This window comes from Phalangium opilio, unplaced genomic scaffold (assembly GCF_054372755.1).
Source record: "Phalangium opilio isolate 3A_F unplaced genomic scaffold, DU_Popi_V2 ptg000540l_1, whole genome shotgun sequence".
NCBI lineage: Eukaryota > Metazoa > Arthropoda > Arachnida > Opiliones > Phalangiidae > Phalangium > Phalangium opilio.
In genome coordinates, this window is record NW_028324244.1 from 1179398 (window position 1) to 1199746 (window position 20349).

At 37.6% G+C, this 20349-nt stretch overlaps 1 protein-coding gene and 1 long non-coding RNA gene across 9 annotated transcripts in view; one reads left to right on the forward strand and one right to left on the reverse strand.

The window, feature by feature from the left end:
- The window catches only part of Stacl (SH3 and cysteine-rich domain-containing protein), an 88414-nt gene that overhangs the window by 11613 nt on the left and 56452 nt on the right, over positions 1 to 20349 (forward strand). The window lies entirely within an intron of this gene.
- LOC149588548 (uncharacterized) lies at positions 3832 to 10256 on the reverse strand. Of its 5 annotated transcripts, none has more exons than XR_016379934.1 (5): positions 9411 to 10256; positions 8980 to 9077; positions 8843 to 8918; positions 4327 to 8699; positions 3832 to 4254 (listed from the first exon to the last, which is right to left on the reverse strand). It is a non-coding gene; the product is annotated as an uncharacterized LOC149588548 (long non-coding RNA). The 5 variants fall into 5 exon arrangements; XR_016379931.1 differs by having other exon boundaries at positions 4327 to 8528; positions 8673 to 8699; positions 8980 to 10256; XR_016379932.1 differs by having other exon boundaries at positions 4327 to 5430; positions 7673 to 8699; positions 8980 to 10256.

Here is a 20349-nt window from a genome sequence, read left to right on the forward strand (position 1 = left end):
GGGATGAGTCAGGGATTTCGTTTGGTAAATCACACCATGCTTCGAGTAATGCTAAATATGGACCAGGTGTAATTATGAAGTGGACTCTGGTAACACAGGAATATTGGGAAAATTTGGTCAGGGATAAGCCATGGAAAAGTCAGGGATTTTCAATATAAAAAATCACGTCCAAACCCTGTTTGTTGAAGAAATTCAACTGTTGAAAGTATTAGTTTACTTTAAGCAGGGATAGATGTAATTTTAGAAGTAGGAATGGAGAACGGTTAGTCTTTACTTCAGTCACCAGACACCCAGTATAGAGCTCCTACCTCCAACACGTAACGAAAAGTTTAAATTACCTTATTGGCTCACTTAAACTACGTTTTGATGACGTTGCTGACGGGGACGGCAAAAAATACGTAATTCCTTTGTTACCTCTGTCACTATGATCCGCCTCTTCTTTCATACCCCCTCCGTCCCGGGGAAGGGGGTCCGGGACTATGACGCGCGCCCAGATTACTCTGTTCTCCATTCCTACTTCTAAAATTAAATCTATCCCTGCTTTAAGTTATCTTCTTCTAGATCTCTCCAGTTTTTACCCAATCGTAATTTCATTAAAATCGCTTCAAATCCTTGGGGATATCGATGGATTCGAAGTATAATTAGGGGGATTTGAAATAAATCCCCCCAAATCGTTTGTTTATTCGAAAACAATTTTTACTCGCACGTAATTTGGTTTCAAAGTATAGACCAGTGATGAGACGAGAAACGCGTTACGAAACAGGTGTTTTAGTAGCGCTGGTAATGTCTAAAATCCAAACTTTTCCGATTGCCTCATCTTATCGCGATCATTTAGGCTCCGAATCTCTTATGGAAAGAAAGATTCGGCTTTCAAGCTTATTTTTTATTTAAAAAAAATAAAAGAAAAAAGGCGGGAGTTGTATATAGCTACCGATACAAATGGGTCTTGGGAGGATTTACCCCCGAAGTTCAACAGGAGGTCGTCCGACCGATCGACCGAGGTAGAAAAATCAATATAAGGGGGCTGTTCGTTTACCACTTTTTTAGATCACTTTATCAAGGCAATTTTAAGGTGTAGCCAGTAGTAATTTTTCGGGGAAATTTCGGGTGTTTATAAAGGTAAAAAATGAAACGAAAATATTATACGAAATTACTTATAGGTACACGCAAGAAGTGATATCTAGTTTATTAGGGAGAAAGCATAAGATGCCTAAGTATTCGCGCGCCATAGTCCCAGTCCCCCTTTCATAATACAAGGGGGGGGGGACATAAAAGGAGGCCACCGGACTATTTCGCCTCTCCTCAGTCGGAAAATATGACTGTAATTTTCCCGTCATTCTCGTTGTCGCGCTGACGTGAGTTTTCAAGAACCAATGAAATGATACTGGTTGTAATTTAGAGGCGGCGGGGATTAACTCCGGACCTACTTAACGTTTGGACTGGAGATAAAGCTAGAAATGTGGCGCGAATTTATACCTTCTCCCTAGTAAACTAGATATCACTTCTTGATACACGCCCCTGTTTGTTGATTTCTCAGTTTTGTAATTTCCGAACTGGTCTATATTGCACCACTCACAAATGACTGAACGTACCTTTGCGGTTGCAAATCGACTTACAATCCCTGCACCTTTAATAAGACGGTTATAAAAATAAATCGGTGAAATATTTCTCTCCCTCCCTCCCCCCTTTTCATCAAAGTGTCTTTCATCACGCGTTATAAAGTGACCCGGTTCTAAAATTAGTTTTTGAACTCGGGTTTCCCTAGTAATATATATATATATATATACAAAATGACGCTGAGCTTGGAGAGTTTCAACTCTCCGTAACGGCATATAAAGTCGACGAAAAGAAAGAAAGAAAGATTGAAAGAATCTCTGAGAGGAAGGAAGCGGATTTTTCGTGCCTGACTGGCTGGCTGAAAATCGAGCTCTACCAATAAAAGAACGCTTTTCTCTTATAAAACAGAGCAACCCAAGGGTGAACTTTAGTCGAACGGAAAATACACTCAATTTAGCGTCTTTAGAGAAGCCACGATGGCACTCCGTGATACTTTCCTATAAGATCTAAGCATTGAAATGCGTAGAGAAGTGCCGATACACCGTAATTGTCCGTGTCGAAACAATTAACCAAGATATCTCCTCGGCGTGGTTAATAAAGCTTAAGCTTTGCCGCGTCAAGAAAGCGAACGGATAATCGCTTCTTAACTTAATCTTGATGATAGAAAATGAGAAGCTAGCCATGCTGATAATGTCATTTACCATTTACCTGAAGTATATAATTTACTTCTCTTCGAGAGAAGTGTACCACCCACAAAGCAGGGTAATTGTAACATGATTCTTCATACCAATCATCAAGGTTACTAAACCGAATCACATACGCGATAAATAGTTCCCTCATCATTATGCTCTATTAGGTAACGCTAAACAATTTTTTCTAAGGCGCATGCGCTTGTGCATGGATTTTTGTCCCACCTCAAGACAAGACGAGGTATAGGATTATGGGTTGATTGCTGAGGATTTAGAACCACCAAACAGTTACAGAATTCACCTTGCACGGTGCAGCTATGTCCATCTGAAGTTTGATGAGCGGCAGAGCAAACAAAAAGGGGTTGGGTGAGCCTGGGAAGAATCATGATCATTACATAACTGAAGTATTAAGAGGATACAGAGTGTCATCCTTCTTCTATTATCCCCTTCTAGAGTTACTTACATCAAGGCCCAACTAAATATTCGCGCCAAAGTTTAAATGCATTACTATCGATACTTGGGAATTCATTATCGTGGGAACTGGCTTGAAACTAATCTTACACTCGATGCCGGTACCTTTTGCCTGCATGCAGTAGACGCGCTCGGGTTTAACTCTGTCTGTTTAATGTTCGTATTAAGCCCCCCTCGTGTCAATAACGCTCGGGTATTAAGATACCCTAGTTGATCGGAGCTACTCCGAACGATACACGTTCAAAGGTATTTTTAGCAAAAAAAGAGACCCACCGAGGGATTACCGAATATCCCCGCTTTTACGTTGTGTACATATAGTACGTTGCTACAAAGTGGGTATATATGCTTCCAATGAAGTAATTACATGTAGTCGTATAATCGTTTGGAAGAAAAACCGCACGAAAAACCGAGAAAGTAAAATAGAAAAAGAAAAAAAAAACTTAATCCAACCACGAACTATCTTTATGGAGCTTTTCATGTCTATTATTTGTTTTTTTCTAAAAGGATTTAAGGCCTATTCAGACTGTAGACTGAAATCTTTTGTTCATGTCGGTGAAGTCGCTTTGCTCGCTTAATTAGACACGTGTCAACGACTACGTAAAAGATTCGTGTGCAGGTTTTGTTTTAAAATGTTTCAGTTTGGTCGGGTAGTGAGTGTTGAGATGGCACTACCACCTCGTTAGCGCTTTTTCTTTAGTCATAGCTTCCTCGATCATGTTTTACTGACGCGTGATCGAGTGAGCTACGCTTTAACAGACGATATATGAAAAGTTTTAGGATTATGGGGGGCGCTTTTTGTCATATTGGATTGGGCTATTTTATTATTCAAAAGTCTTGGCTCAAAAATCACCCATATACACGATTCGTTTTAAGTCGTTCTCTCTCACTCCTGATCAGAGAAAAGAAATTATCGAGGCGACCCACGGGAACGTAAGATTTTACTCTACAGTCTGAATGGGCTTTTAGACAGTTTCGAAAAATACCGTTGAATCACGATTTTCAAAAAGATACATATTCCTCTTACCTTGATGGAAGTTAAATAGATTTTTGGATAAGTTTGGTTTACATTATACTCTAATCAAATAAGAAGAGTGAGTGTATACCTTCATTCTTTTAAGTGACTTCCTTGAAAATATTGAAAGTTCAATCTTTGTACGATAATATAGGTATTTGTTACGTCATGCAACGTCACGTTGACTCTCGCACATTTATTAAATGTATTACGTAGGAAAAACTAAACACTTTCAGAAATATTTTTGCGCCTGTAAGTGGGCTTTCTTTGAACGCTGGAGTTCGGGAGATGAAGCCCTTTTTCAGGCAAACTTTACATATAAATTTCCTCCTTACTTAACTCTAGCCTAATTTAGACCTAAATTTGCATTTTTATTACAATATTATTCCAAGTCTAAAGAAGGGAATACAAACTCTAACGTACGGCGTAGTAGTAAACATAATTTTAAGGAAGTTGATTAATATAGGTACCTATTCATTTTACCTCCTTCGCTTCACTGCAGGGAAAACTCTCAAGTGTTTCTTTCTAAATAAACATTGACAAATGAAAGGTATTTAACTCTTTAACAAAGAAAACAGGTCGTTTATTAATACCTACACGTGTTTAATTATGAAATTCATTTTCCCATCCAAATATGTAGCATGCGTGCATTTTCAAGAAGACAGTTTGAAGTGGCGTGTACCATTCTTCCCTTCTTCCGTCCCACGCTTCCGGAGTGGTTACCTATACCATAAGTTCATAAGATATGTTCCTTCCATAAGTTTGTCACTGGTAACTTAGAAACTGGAGCTTCTCATGAACTGATTGAAGTAGGTCATAGATTCGAGGTAATGCGACGCCTGGTTTTGGTGCTGTCAAAGGGGGCTTAGTACAGACCAAGAAGTGATATCTAGTTTACTAGGGAGAAGATGCCTAAGTATTCGCGCGCCATAGTCCCAGTCCCCCTTTCAAAATACAAGGGGGGACATATGACTGTAATTTTCGTCATTCGCGTCGCGCTGACGTGAGTTTTCAAGAACCAATGAGATCCTGGCTGGTTGTAATTTAGAGGCGACGGGGATTAACTCCAGATCTAGGTTGGGACTGGAGATAAAGCTAGATTATAAATGTGGGGCGAATTTATAACTTCTCCCTAATAAACTAGATATCACTTCTTGTATTGACCAAATAGGAAGATGGAAGTCCTGCAAAACTAATTAACCGAGTGTAGTACTTCAATTCTCGCTTGTCGTTCTCCCTCGAACTAACTCGAGCTGTAAGTCTCTAGCATACTAGTGCCATTCTTATGGAACATGTCTTATAAACTTATGCCAACAGATACCTATCTGAAATGCTAGGCGACGACTCGTGTTTGGGATAGACACTAAAATATATAACACGGGTCTCGGTTGAGCCGGGTTTATAAGTATTTTCCCGTTTGGTGAATGCGCGCCTGTACAAATATACCCTCCAGAGATATGTACACCTTTTAGATCCTTATAGTGGCGCGATGATATCGATTGAAGCGAGAGTTGAGTTTTGTAGACGGACCAGTGGTTGCGGACCTAGATGCGTGCGTGCATTCGCTGGCCTAGGTTTAAGTAAGACGAGGCTCTCTTTACCTTAGTACAGGTAAGGTGCATGGCCAAGAACGCTCCTAAGAAGGCCATTCTGGAAGTGAAGTGCTTTTATGCAAATTGCGAGAATATCAGAAAGATAAAACTAAAAAAAAAACTAAAATTAGTTATACTAGTATATTACCAATCTACGAAAGATGCCTTTTTTATATCAATTTCGATATAAGAATTTTTAAACCAAACGTGAATGTTTTGAGGTTCTTAACTCAGAATTGGTCGCGCATTTGTCAACTCTAATTCGAATTTCCCCGTAATAATGACACCAGGAATATATACAGTTAATAGGAATAATTGCTGCCTCATATGTCTCTTGTTAATTTCGACACGGGTTTTGTGGGCCTCGTAATTTGGGCGTCTTTCTAACTGTGATTTTATTGGCTGGTAGTTTCCAGGTGCAATACGCAGCGAGATATATTCGTGAGGGAAAGTGTAGGCTAGCTCTTTAAACAAAATCTGCCTAGATACGGTGAGTGAAAATGGATGTAGCGCAATGATTCCTAGTAGTTGTATGTATTCCAGTTGACACTTCTCATAGCAACCTTCGAAAACAAAGATATTTAATTCCGAAACGGTAAAGAATATAGAATATTACGAATGGAATGAATTAAAATTTCAATTCCACGGAATTTTGAAGCCTGGGTTTTAAACGGTGATCGCGTTTGATTCCCATATATATATAAATTTCCGATTCGATGAATCTTATTTCACTGACAAATCGGGGCTTTTCTCACCTTCATCCCTTTTTTATTACCATTCATTCCTTTCATTTTAAATTTAGAAATCTTACTACTAAAGGAAATGTTCCCTAAAAAAAAGTAAATTGGAAAAGGTCAGACAGTGTTTCGGTAATAAGATGTACCGTGGTTTAATATATTGAAAAGACTTTAAAAAGTTTCGCTGCTTTTAGAAAATTTAGTCAAACGACGTAGAAGCGAATGCGAAAGGCAATTCTCTGGCGACACTTGTAAGCGTTTATTCTATTTTAGGGAGAAGCCCCGTAAGGGCGATGAACTTTGCCAGGTACATTACCAGAATGGTTGGTAATGATCGGGTTTTAAATTTGGTTTATTTCAAACCGTCGTGATAGGAATGAATTTACTTAGCAAAAGTTCATAGATTAAAACACAAAAAGTGTACTTTATTGAAGCTCGCACGCGCCGTGTAATACGAGAAACCCTTCCCCCCTCTCATCTCGGAATAGTGTCGACCCCCTTTTTGCGTATGTATGATTAATTTTACGACCGGGAGCACAGGGAAAACGCGTGAATAGAGTAGTGTAAGTACTATGTATGGAAACGTCATGCCTTCTATCTCCTAGCTCGTGTCATCCCCCTACTAGACGTGTATAGTATCCTCTCATACAGTAGCAACCCCTTTTTAACGACACTAGTCTATAGGCTCATTAATAGTGCCAAGAATGAACGTTTGGATCGCCACCATCGAGTACTATTTTCTCTAAAAGCTCGTCTCTGATTGGATGGTTGGTTGGTTAGTGTAGGGGGTTGAGAGGAGGGTTTTTTGCCTCTCATTTTACATGGCGTCTACAGGCTCAGTCAAACGAACGAAGTATACTTTTGGGTTTTTATCTGTGAAATTTTAATATAATGTAAACGCGAAGCTGTAAAACTTCCTTATTCATTAAAGGAAACCAAATATTAAAATAACTAAATTAAATTCTAGAAAAATCATAAATAAATAAATGTCGTGATTTATTCAGAAAATTATTTCGAAACAGCCTTAGATCAACTTTACTTTATCTATATTATATTTATTTTAATCTATCCAATTCTATTTTAAAGAAAATATACCTGAAAAGGTTTTTTAAAAAAAACTGAAATTTAATTTTCTTTTATAGTATATTTCACGCTTCAACCGTTAACAGGGACCGGTATAAAAACATTTTCATAACAATTCAGTTTCCAACCGACTTTGTCTGACAAGGCGGGGGAGGGGGGGAAAGGGGGAAAAGAGAAAATCGAAATGGGAAATGTTTCATGGAACTGGAGGCTGTGGGAAATGGGAAATATTTTCAATTGTCTGGCGCAGCTAGCTCGACGGTTAGACGTAATAACATTTTCGCATCCGTACGTTAATTCGTAACCTACATTAATTATTCTCTCTACCCCTCTCTCTCTCTCTCTCTCCTAGCTTATCCCTAGTTCGCGAAAACCCGGAAATTGAAGAATAACTAATTAGTCTTGAGTGGGTTAAATATTAAGAGCTCCACGAGACACGAAAACTCCAAAAATATGGATGTGCTGTATAAACCCCTTAGTTTTATCCGAAACTTATCTCTAATATCTATTGTAATAGAAATGTTAGTTTACCTTTTTATAAAGTAAAATTTATCCAATATAATGTAAAGTTCTATAAGAAATATATTCATTATATTGGAAGCAGCCTAGAGGACGTGGAGGTGGTATATGGAAAGAAGGCTTTCATTTCTTCTTCTATACCTTTTCGAAAAAAAAACTATAACATTGTTTCATAAGTTTATAAGATATATTCCATCCATAAGTTTGTCTCTGATAACTTAGAAACTGGAGCTTGTAATTTTGAAGTGAGTGAGGCAGGTCATAGATTCGAGGTAAAGCGACGCATGCCTGGTGAGGCGCTGTCAAAGGCTTAGTAATGCAGACTAAATAGGTAGAAAGATGGAAGTCCTGCAAAACTAATTAACCATCCGAGTGTAGTACTGATCAATTCTCGCTTCCGTCGTTCTCCTAGAACTAGCTCGAGTACTGTAAGTCTCTCAGAAGCATTACGAATCGTATAGGTATTCTCATACTTATGGAAGGAACGTATCTTATAAACTTATGTACAAGTCTTCATAGTGAAAAACCTCTTATTATTTTTACCGTTACTGCTGTGGCTTTCTTCTTATTTATATATAAAAAGCGCTGGCGGACACGGTAGGATGCTCCGGGATGCTTCAGGAAGAGGCTGGGGACCATTTTTTTCCTTCTTAGTTCTTACCACATCGAAAAATGTATTGTTCATCCCGTCTATGCCTTTACCTAAACCGTATCTTACTTAAAGGATTTACCTTTAACTGAATAGAAAACTTAGCTTGAATTTAAGAGGGAATTCTCAGGATTCGTATATAGAAGATGGAGGGTGCGTTCTCGGGTTCTGCCAGAACAAGACACGGGTACCAGCATCTTCCCTCCTCTACGACTTGATCTAGAAAATATATAAAAAAGAAATGAGTAGAATTCCGGGAGTAGTTTTGGTTCTGTCTAAACAAACGTAGACTTGTAGCTGAGGTAACTTCAGTCAAGAAAATGGAAGGGTTCTCTTATTTTCCTTTTCTTTTCTTTTACTTACGTATCTCTATTTTTCGCTACCCACGACCTTCAAGAAAAGAAAAATTTCTAGTATAGTAGACTTTCACCGCGATTAACGTCGCATTCCCAAATTTTTCGGGGCTAAAGGCGGGTATGAAGTTCGCCCACGTATCGGCCATCTTTTAAAAAAATAATCTGAGCTCGACTCACCTTTTAAAGGGGTTGTCAAATGTAGAAATAAATAGGCTTGATGTAAGAAATCTCTAAAGTCTGGAGTATTATTGACCTTTAGAGAGATTGAAGTTTTACTGTTTGTACGTCATACGTCACACTATCCTAAGTCTTACCACAGTTCTGGTTCAGTCATATTGGTGAGTTTCCTTCCGTTATCAAACCACCAATATGGCGGTCTAAATTATCTCACGAAACTTAGCTCCTCCTATTGCTGTGAGGCAAGAAAAAACAGTCTAATACATTGGGCTTAATGAAATAGGCTTATAATGATTTAAGCGTAAGAAACCAAAATTAGATTCGAGTTAGCTCTTCTTCATTTTGCAATCCCTTTAAACGGAGGGAGTTTTAAGATGTGACGAGGTGATAAAAACATCGCGAAATAATGAGTCTCCATCCCAAATGAGAGGGATTAAATGAAAAAGAAATTATTAAAGAAAAAAAAACCCAAGACTCCCGACAGGAGAGGATGGTTAAAAATGTCGAGATGAAGACTAGCTTCCTCCAGGAGAAGAAAAAAGAAATAACATTTTCTTTTCTAACCTACCGTCTTTTTCAATAAGATAAGACATTTCTTTTCTATCCACTTCTCAACGTTAAATGGCATCATTTTGACGTATGAAAGGAAGTTCATTTTGTTTTTTATGTAATTGTCTTTCTATTTGACTAATCGATAAACGTTTTTAACGTTTCGAAAAATCTCATTATTTCGCAACGGAAACTTTTCTCGCTGTAGACATTTTTTTTTTTTTACTATTAATATTTTTTTTGGGGCGGAGAAATTAGTTCGGTAAGGAAGAAAATGTTTGGATTGGTTTCTATGGTAACCCACGTTTGTAACTCGTTTGTAGATAATATTGTAATAGAAGCCAAACTGACCCTGTACTTGTCTAACTTTCCCTCCCAAGTTTAATCGTACTTTTTTTTGGTACTCGTCCGTCTTTTTATCGGATTATTTTTCCGGGTCTCTTTAATAACCCTTTAAAAGTACTTTACCAAAATTCTATAACAACGGCGCCGAGGCTTAAGCGGTTACGTGATAGTTGAATAATAATTGTTTTCAACACCAGTTTAAGTTGGCAACAGGTATGAGCCAGAGATATCTCTTAAGTAATTTATAAACCCATACAGTTCGACCCAGCTAGCTTCTCAGTATATTTTTTTTATATATTACTAACTTAACTTGGAAAAATTGATTGATGTGTCAATATCTGGTTACTAAATGATGGAAGAATATCGATTAATATTGAAGTTATTAATTCCGGGGTAGTTGTACACTTTCTGAAAGTTGAAGAGAGGTCAAGGAAATATATATAATCAATTTTCTATTAATACGGTCCGTGAGACTTTTCTTTAGTATAAAGAAAAAGTAATAAGGTACTAAAATAGGCTTAGGAAATGTCAAATGCTTCAACTATAGTCAATATCCTTATCCTTAGATAAGGACTGCACTTTTACCATCTTGATTCCATGGCTTTAAAGCACCAAGTTGTTGAGATGTTTGAAAACATTCGGAATGTATGTTGTACAAATGATAAACTAGGCCTACATTTCTCTAGAGAAAACTAGTCCAATTTCAGAGACCCAATAACGAGAAACGAAACAAACTCTTAAGGAACATTTTGAAGCGAGTAGCTCAAAATTTAACAACGTTGTACCTACTTATAAAGTATTTTCTCTCAATCTTATATCTCTACCAGCTGGAATTCATACAGTTAATTGGAATCATTGCGCCCCCATATATCTCGCACGTTAATTTCAACGTTGGGGTATTCCGGGCTTGAGAACTTACAATCCGTCACTCCTCATAATTGTGATGATTAGTCTAGCTCTTCCCACAAAATTCGTTTGAGAAAATGAAAGTAGCACAATGATTCCCAGTAGCTGTATGCATTCCTGTCTCTACTTTTAGCCTTTTTTTCTCAAACTATACGCGGTTCGTTGGACGATAAAGAAGAAGAAACCCCAAAATGGTGACGCTATGTAATATAGTCGGTGAACCCTGGACACCGCGGAGGAGCTCGGTGTCAAACGCGACAAGTCCAAATAGGCTTAGCCTTGTTGGATTTTTCCTTACAAATTTTCTTCAATCCGATATATATATACAAGAAAACTCTTTCAAGCGAGCAAAAACAGACAAAATCCAATTTTTTAGCGCAGGGATAGAAAAACCTGGCCGAAAGATATATATGACCAGTAGAATAAACAGACATCAAAAGTTAAAGGAAGCAACTTTTGAGTATAGAAAATTCAAGAGAGTGCGGGGTAGTTTTATATTAACATCCTAAAAGTCTGCCCACCCATCCAACAGTCTTCTTCTTCTTCTTATATATAAGACAGTATGGAAGAAGCTACTTTGATATATTGGGGATAAAAGCTGCTGGTCTAACTGAACTGATGCAGCTAGCCTAGCTGCCTGCATCTCCCAACCCAAGAAAATCCAAAAATAAACTTTTCTATATCTTCTCTCTCTCTCTCTCTCTCTCTCTCTCTCTCTCTCTCTCTCTCTCTCTCTCTCTCTCTCTCTCTCTCTCTCTCTCTCTCGTTCTCTCCTATTTTCTATGGTATGGGACTTGTTGGCAAACTGGAGGGAAAAGTTTAGTATATCTTCGTCTAAAGGCCCATTCAGACTACAGTACGTTCATTTCCCTGTTCAGACGCCAGAGCAGACGACTTAAAACGATTCGCGCATATAAAGTGATTTTTTAAACCAAGACAAATAGTCGAATCCAAAATGAATTTCAAATACCGCGGCGAGAATCATAAAAGCTTTCATATATCGTCTGCTAAAGCGAACCTCACTCGATCACGCGCTATTTACGCGTGATCCAGTGAGCTATGACATCTCGACACTCTCTGCCCGATGGAATTGAAAAGCTTTCGAACTAAAACCCTTACACGAATCTTTTACGTAGTCGTTGACACCTGTCTAAATAAGCTACCAAAGTGACTTCACCGATGGGAAAATAAGATTTTAGTCTATGGTCTGAATGGGCCTTAATGGTAGCTTCGTTTCGTATAAATAAACCGTACGTCTTTCGCTCTCAGAAAACTTCGTAAATCGTCGCTATCCTTCTAGTTTTTCTTTGAAAGAAAAATTTCCCCACTCATAGCCTAGGTATATGGTTATCCTAGTTTTTCAATCATCACATCCTAACCTCTGCAAACTTAAAAATATTTTCTACCGAGTTGAAATTTTAGTGTTACAAATATTTCTATACTTAATTGAAGCAGGGATAGATTTAATTTTAGAAGTAGAAATGGAGAACGGAACGGTTAGTATTTACTTCAGTTATTCCGACTCATAGACCACCCAGTATAGAGCGTACTCTCCCTCCAACACGTAACGAAAAGTTTAAGTTATCTTATTGGCTCACTTAAACTACGTTTTGATGACGTTGCTGACGGGAACGGCGAAAAATACGTAATTCCTTTTTACCTCTGTCGCTATGACCCTCCCGCCTCTTCTTTCATACCCCCTCCCCGTCCCGTGGAAGGGGGTCCGGGACTTTGACGCTCGCCCACATTACTTACTCTGTTCTCCATTCCTACTTCTCAAATTAAATCTATCCCTGATTGAAGCCTGAATGTTAATTGCAATTAATAAATTACTTGTCAGTTGAGTGATTTAATAGGGGAATTGGTTTGTCAGCACATAAACTCAATAAGCAAAATATAAATTAAAATATACTGACAAGTTCCACAAACAATTCATCTTTCAAACGAGGACCAAACTGCATGCAATAAAATAACACCACCAATAACCCAAAAATACATCATACCCGATTGCTTCTCTTATACTTAAGTTCCTGTAATTCCAAAATGATTGCGCTTTTCCTTTCTTAGTCACTACACCAAATATTTACGTAACCCAGATACTCAAAATATTCAATGAAATATTTATATATCAACCACGCAAACCCCCTTTTATAAAACTTTAAAAAGTTTTAAAACACTACGTAAAACAGTTGCCACGAAAGCAAATTGAACTTTAAAATAAAAAAAAACATATTAAAAATATTTCCCTTTATTTATGATTTTTAAATGGTTTTCACTTCCGGTTGCTTCGAATGATGCGGGGGAAAAATAAAGATGGAGAGAGGAAAGAGTAAAGAAAAACATCGGAGAAAATTCGGAGAGAAAGTCAAAGATCAAAAGAAAATCGTGTTCCTATATAACTTGTCGTTTTCTGACAAATCCAGTTGATACTAACTCAAAAGATTCGTGGAGATTAATGTATCTTCAGATTAGTTTTGAAAGTAATTGGGGGCTAATTCCTAAACCGGAAGTGTACCAATTCCAATTCCAAGAGTCGGACACAATCCCTGGTAAACTAACACACGCGATGAAATGAATCCGGGGAAATTGGGCGTTAGTATTTATTTATTCTAATCATAAGTTTATAAGTGATATGTTCCTATCATAAGTATGACACTACCTATACTTCGTTATGCTGCTCCCTTGTCGTTCTACTAGAACTAGCTCGAGAATGAGTACTAAACTCGGTTAGTTTTGCAGGACTTCCATCTAGGTCCTATTTAGTCTGCATTACTAAGCCTTTGACAGCGCCATACCAGGCCTCCCTCGCTTTACCTCGAATCTATGACCTACCTCATTCAATTCATGACAAGCTCCTTATTGTAACCAGTGACAAACTTATGCAACATATCTTATGAACTTATGTTATAATGAGTTAAATGAAAGCTAACCATACGTGTTTTCACGAACTTATTCGGTATTGGAACTGATGTAGAATTGGTAAGTTGGATCAGAGGGGTTTGGGAAATGATTTTGACCCTATTTTTACGACTGAATGGGCAGAGGATCACGATTCGGAGGGTAAAAAAGGGGTACCAGCTAGGAAAGAAAAGGGGAAAAAAAGAGAGGAAAAGGGCCTAGGTTTCGGGGGCGCGAAAGGGTATTACCAGAGAATATTTATTCTCTTAAGTGGCTTGACTCTCTTAGGAGCCTTGGAACTGTCGAGGGAAATAAAAAACCACGCTGCCAGCTTCGTTTTTTTTTCTTGACAATACGGACATACCGATTTTTTTAACCCTTTTTTCATCATCGTATATGTATACGCCATCATTCCATTACGGAAGAAATATACAGCGGGATAAGCTAGAGCTGCAAAGTTTACGCAAATAAGAGAGGCCCCTTTTGTTTGTTTATTTTCAAACTTTAAAAAACTTTGCGTATAAGTGAAAAAAAAAGAGAGAGAAAAGTTTTTCGCTTAAGCAAGCTCCATTCAGACTACAGAGTAAAATCTTACATCCCGTTGGTCGCCTTGGTACTTTCATTTACTTGTTCAGACGTGAGAGCAGACGACTTTGAGCCAAGACTTTTGAATAGCCGAACATCCAAAATTTTTACAAAGTCCGCGCCAAGAATCATAACACTTTTCATACATCGTCTGCTATGCTTAGCCCACTCGATCACGCGTCAGTAAATGCATGATCGAGTGAGCTATGGCTAAAGATAAGGCACTAACGAGGTGGTAGTGCCATCTCAGCACTCACTGCAAAACGAAATTAAAAATTTTCAAACTAAACTAGTTCACGAATCTTTTACGTGGACACGTGACTAGTTATGCGAGTAAAGCGACTTCACCGACGTGAACATAAGATTTTATCCTACAGTCTGAATAGGCCTTAACCTACTGAGTCAACCGTAGTTTTCCTGCATGGTTTTAACTAAATGTCAGATGTACAGGAAATGTTTTAAAAGTTTTAATTATTTTATACCACAGTTAAATTAATAAAATTAAAAACAACTTTTGAGGGAACTTTCGGTATCGTACCCTAATTTCATTTCATACGAAATAAGAAAAAATTTAGTTCAACCCTCTGACATTTGGGCTTGAGGTTTTGTATCAAGTTAAATAAAAAGCTCGAAATATTTTGGCTGAATTTCCAAAAAAACAAAGAACGCGATCTAAACTTGAACTGCATAGAATAAAGCTAAGAATAAAGTTCATGTAACCTTCTCTCAACAGCAAATTTTTTTTACATTTTAAACAAAACAACCCCTCGAAAAGTTGGCTTCCGTCCTCGAGCTTTTAAACTTGATTTTTATTTTAGTTTTTTTCAAAGCAAATTGGCGCTATTTGACAAAATAGACCAGTGTTTTAGACTTCTTTGTTATTAATCTTAATGGCTAGACGTAGCCCGGTTCTCTAATTTTTCACGGTCGATGAGAGAACTCGCGAAAAGGGTTAACTTCCGAAATTATGGTAATAATTATAATATTACAGACTGGAAAAATTAAAGGAAAAAGACCGGTTGGCTGCTAGTTAATAATCCGGATGTAATTGATTTCCCTCTAGAGTTAATAACGCGTTTGAAAAACCACGCCCTCGTTTTCCCCTCTTTTAAAAAAGGCTTAGGAAAATAGGACCTCGTAAAAATTAAGGTGGGACTGTATGGAAAGTAATTAAATAAGGTTGATTTATACGTATACTTGTTGCGAAGGCAACAGGGGCATTTTTTAAGATGGCGCGAGGGAAATTGAGCCCCAAAAGCTTACCTTAAAGCAGGTCTATAGGTTATTGGGAACCAATATATTAAATATTAAAGAAATATTTTGAAAAGCACGGATATTATTCTGAAAAGAAGGTTTTTTTTTATATATTTTTGACCGCCATTTTTCAAGATGGCGATGGATTGAAAAAATATTTCTTAGAGAGTAACTACTAGTTAAGAGTAACGTCTCTGCAAAATTGCAGCCATCCAGGTAAAGGCGGTAAAGCTGGGCGTTGACTTATATTAAATTGACTTTTACATTTTTGGCCGCCATTTTCCAATATGGCGACGGATTGGAAAAAATATTTCTTAACGCTTGAATACTACTTAAGAGTAACGTCCCTGCAAAATTTCAGCCATCTAGGTAAAGGCGTTAAAGCTGGGCGTTGAGTTTTGCTTATATTGACATAGATATTAAATGGAGCACCACATGAACTGTATTTAACTATTAGAATTTTCATATCAAGGAACTCTTGATTGCTAAGCCTAACTCAAATTGTAAACACTTGATTTCGTTTCCTGGAAGCTCAAAAAAACCTCAAAAACGAAAGAACCTTTAAGCAGTCAATTAGAACGATATGGGTTAGAAAGCGTGCTACGGAATCTGTATGCGTAAGGTCGGTTATTCATATTGGCAGATCAAAGAGTCTTTGCCCACCATCATAAATTATTAAAGGATGGATCGCTCTCGGATATGGAATATTTCAGAGCGCCCTTTCCCCCCCCCCCCCGAAATCTAGAAACGCCAGAATGCCAAACATTCTCTCCATCTTAGAACCATCATTATAAATATATATATATATAGATATATAATGGCGTCGGATATCATACCTGCAGTCATTTATATATCGCGATGTGCAATGCAAATAGGGATGGGACACTTAATATATTTTTATATTATGTAATTTTGAATCTTCAAGAAGAGCATGCAATTTCCCAAAGATATTTAAAATGCTTATGATACGACTAGTATCCGATACCTCAATCACTCAAATGAATGCCCCAAAGATATGAGAGATTCGTGGATTGCTGCATGCGGCTTGCGTAAAATTAAAGTTTATACGTATACGGGTTAAAAGGGTTAACAGAGACGTTGCCGTAAGGTTGGGTTTATAGATGTAATTATCCCCCCGTTATCCAGTATTAACTATTCTCTAACAAACTATCTTTTCTCGTCATTGCTAAACTTTGGAGTCATTATAAGTTGAAGAACTGATGAGAGATCGTTTATTTCGCATCTTTTTAATTTAAAATCTTTTCTTTGTTAAATGCTCCAGAGTGTAGGTTAATTTTGAGGGACTTACATCTTTCTATTTAGTCTGTACTAAGCCTTTGACAGCGCTTGAATCTATGACGTACCTCGGCCCTCACTTCATGACAATCTCCAGTTTCTAAGTTACCAGTGACAAACTTATTATAGAACATATCTTATAAACTTATGATATAACTAATTAAGTTAGGAAAGTATTGTTTAGGCATAGACTAAGAAAAATAATCATAGAAATGTTTAGTTTAGCGAAGCACTAATAACAAAGGCTGGGTTATACTGAGAGAACATCCAGGGCCAATTAAATTCAGAAGCACCCTGTATAAGTAAGTTAACCTTTATTTGTATTGGCTCTGAATATAACGGATTTTTCCCATAAAAAGCCATCGAATCTGTGGAATATCCTTGAGAGAATTGGTTATGGTTTGGGGAGAAAGAAGATTCGGATAATAATGAGACAATTTAAGAGGGGGTTGCTATGACGATTCAGAGATAAATGTTGTTTCTTCCGTTCGATGACAGAATCACAGAACTAGTCTTCTTTCCTTTCCCAAAATAAATCTCTTTCAATAGTAGTCCATAGTATATCCGAGAGTTACTACTATATTTGTAGATATCCATTTTCCCCCTTTCAGTATACCCCATTGAGGTTTCTTTCTTTCTCGATCTGTAAAGAAAAGTATCGTCTGTCATCTTATATTAAGACTATACTATACCATTGGGCGATCGGGTTTATCACTCGGTAACAAATAACAATGTTTATTCGCTAGGGAACGCGTATTGAACAACTTGGGTATATACTTTCTTTCTTCCACGGAAATTGACATCAGATTCAGCACATCCGTTTCCTAATTCTCTCGTGAGATGTGTATGTGTCCTAAAATAGGCCTAAATGATCCCCTTTCAGTTACTCTTTATACGCGGAGAGATAATTACTGAAACCAGGAATGCATACAGCTACTAGGAATCATTGTGAGTGTACGTCTATTTTAACGCAACGTATCTAAGCGGATTTTGAGGGAGGAGCTGTAGACTAATCATTATGTATGACAAATTTTACCTCGTTAGACCAAAGAAGGTATAAATAGGGGCTTGGCCGAGGGGGGAGACACTTGAGAACTCAGGTGTACGATATGTCTTGAACTCAATGCACTGTCAAAGCTGAACTCTTTTGAACTCAGGTGTACAAAGAGATCCAGAGCGTCTACCCCCTCGGGATTGGCTGTAGTGTTCTCGCCTAGAAAGTTTTCCTCTTAGCTTCCGGTGTGCGCACGCATTTCTTTCCGCCCTCTTATTGGTTGAAATACGGTGAACCGGATATTAGAAAGAAAATATAACAAATAAATTAAAAAGAAATGCGAGAATTCCCAAAATTCCTTGCCAAAGCTGCTACCTTCAACTCCCCCTCTTTATACCCTCTTTAGCTTAGCTAATTCGTCATTATGGATGACGAATTTGGTCTGGTGACTAATTTATCTCACTGCTTTGTGTGTTGAATTTAACCTCCAGTTGCTACTAACCAATGAAACGACAGATAGTAAGACGCCATCAGAATTATGAGGCGTGGCGGATAGTAAGTTCTCGAGCTCGGTATACCCACAAAACCCGAGTAGAAATTAACGTGGGATATAAGGGACCGCATTTATTCCTAGTAGCTGTATATATTCCTTCTGAAACTCATTAAAAACTTTCCTTTTTCCATTGGGAACATCTAATGGAAAATAGTTTTAGTTGGAAGTGAATAGTTACGTTGATTTTTATTCCATTAAATGTTGACTTTAAATGCTAATATTTATTAAAACTATTATAGAGAATCATTATATAAACCAATCGAAGCGTTTATATTTTCCTTTTTGTACTAAATCGAATAGAGAAAATATGTTTTAGGTACATTTTTGCATTTCAAAATATATTATTCCGCTACGTCAAATAAAATTTCCTTTGATTTAATAAAGGCAGGTCTCCATTCAAAGTATTTCAAAAATTTAAGGCTTTTTCTTACACTGGATCCCTGCGTACAGTCAAGAAGTGATATCTAGTTCACTAGGGAGAAGGTATAAATTCGCCCCACATTTGTAATCTAGCTTTATCTCCAGTCCAAACGTTACGTAGCTCCGGAGTTAATCCCCGCCGCTTCTAAATTACAACCATGCAGCATCTCATTGGTTCTTGAAAACTCACGTCAGCGAGAAGCGAATGACGGGAAAATTACAGTCATATTTTCCGACTGAGGAGAGTGTAGCGGATTAGCCCGGGGCCTCCTTTTACGTCCCCCCCTTGTATTTTGAAAGGTGGACTGGGACTATGGCGCGCGAATACTTAGGCATCTTATACCTTCTCCCTAATAAACTAGATATCACTTCTTGGTACAGTATAAACGAAACAAAATTCTTTCCGTGTAAAAACGGGAAACGTTTTCTTCTTCCGAGAATCGAAATTGGCTTCTTCCGTCGAAATAAAATATAACGGAAAGTGTTTCGATCGTTTAAAATTCTTTCTTTAGTTTTTGCTGTCACTTATTTCGGAAGTCCTTTCTTCTTTCATAAAGAATTTAACTTAAAAAAAAATAATAAGAATATTGTTTGAAAAATCGTTACCTTAAAAAGGAAGCGAAACTTTTCACGAAATTTTCTCAAAGAAGGTTTCGTGTTTTGAAATCGCGAATTGTGTGGAGATGTGTTGTAGGGACATAGTCTAAACAAACTAACGGTGGAAAAATGCGCGGGAAATAAAACGGGGGTTAGGTTTGGAGACAAAATGTAACGGCGGCAACAATGATTTATAGTAACTACACAGCCTCCATCTTGGCGGGTGCAGCTAGCTAGGTCTCGCGCGTTTTCACGTAACGCGTGTTTAGGTTATGTACTATATGGCCAGTAATTAGTGTAGCCTTGAGCTTAGTGCACTCTCTGACAGGTTAAAGTGATAAAACGCTTTTTCCAAGGGGAAAACAATGCGAGGAGAAGTCGGTCTTGGCTCCAATTTCTAAAAATAATCCAAGCTATATAGCTATAGTGTGCAGGGCTTGTTGTATTTAGAATTTTAACGTTACAGCTGGATGCTGCATGCGAGTTAACGCGTCGTATCCGAGCGGTTCTAGTGTGTCTCGGTATTACGCGCCATTATATGTTTTTCGTTACATTATACCTTAGACTCTACGTTGCACGTCTTGAGAAATTAGTCTCGTGTGTGCTTTGAATCCCGAGGGGTTTTCGCGCGCCGCCGGCAATATGTTAAGCAATTATAAATTTTCTCCAAACCTTCCTGCTTGCATCTTACTTATCAGGGTGTTTTCTGTAGAACTAAATATTACGTGACCGTACCATGCAGTCTTCCAAGGATTATGTTTACTATATACCAAAATATGGAAAAATTGAAATTCTTAATATATTTATATATATAATCATAAGTTTCTAAGATATGTTTATTCCATAAGTATGACACTACCTATACTTTGTAATGCTGCTGAGAGACTTACAGCTCGAGCTAGTTCTAGCAGAATGAGGGAAGCGAGAATTGAAGTACTATACTAGGTTTGTTAGTTTTGCAGGACTTCCATCTAGGTCCTATTTAGTCTGTACTAAGCCTTTGACAGCGCCAAAACCAGGCATGTGTCGCTTTACCTTGAATCTATGACCTACTTCAATCACTTCATGACAAGCTCCAGTTTCTAAGTTACCAGTGACAAACTTATTATG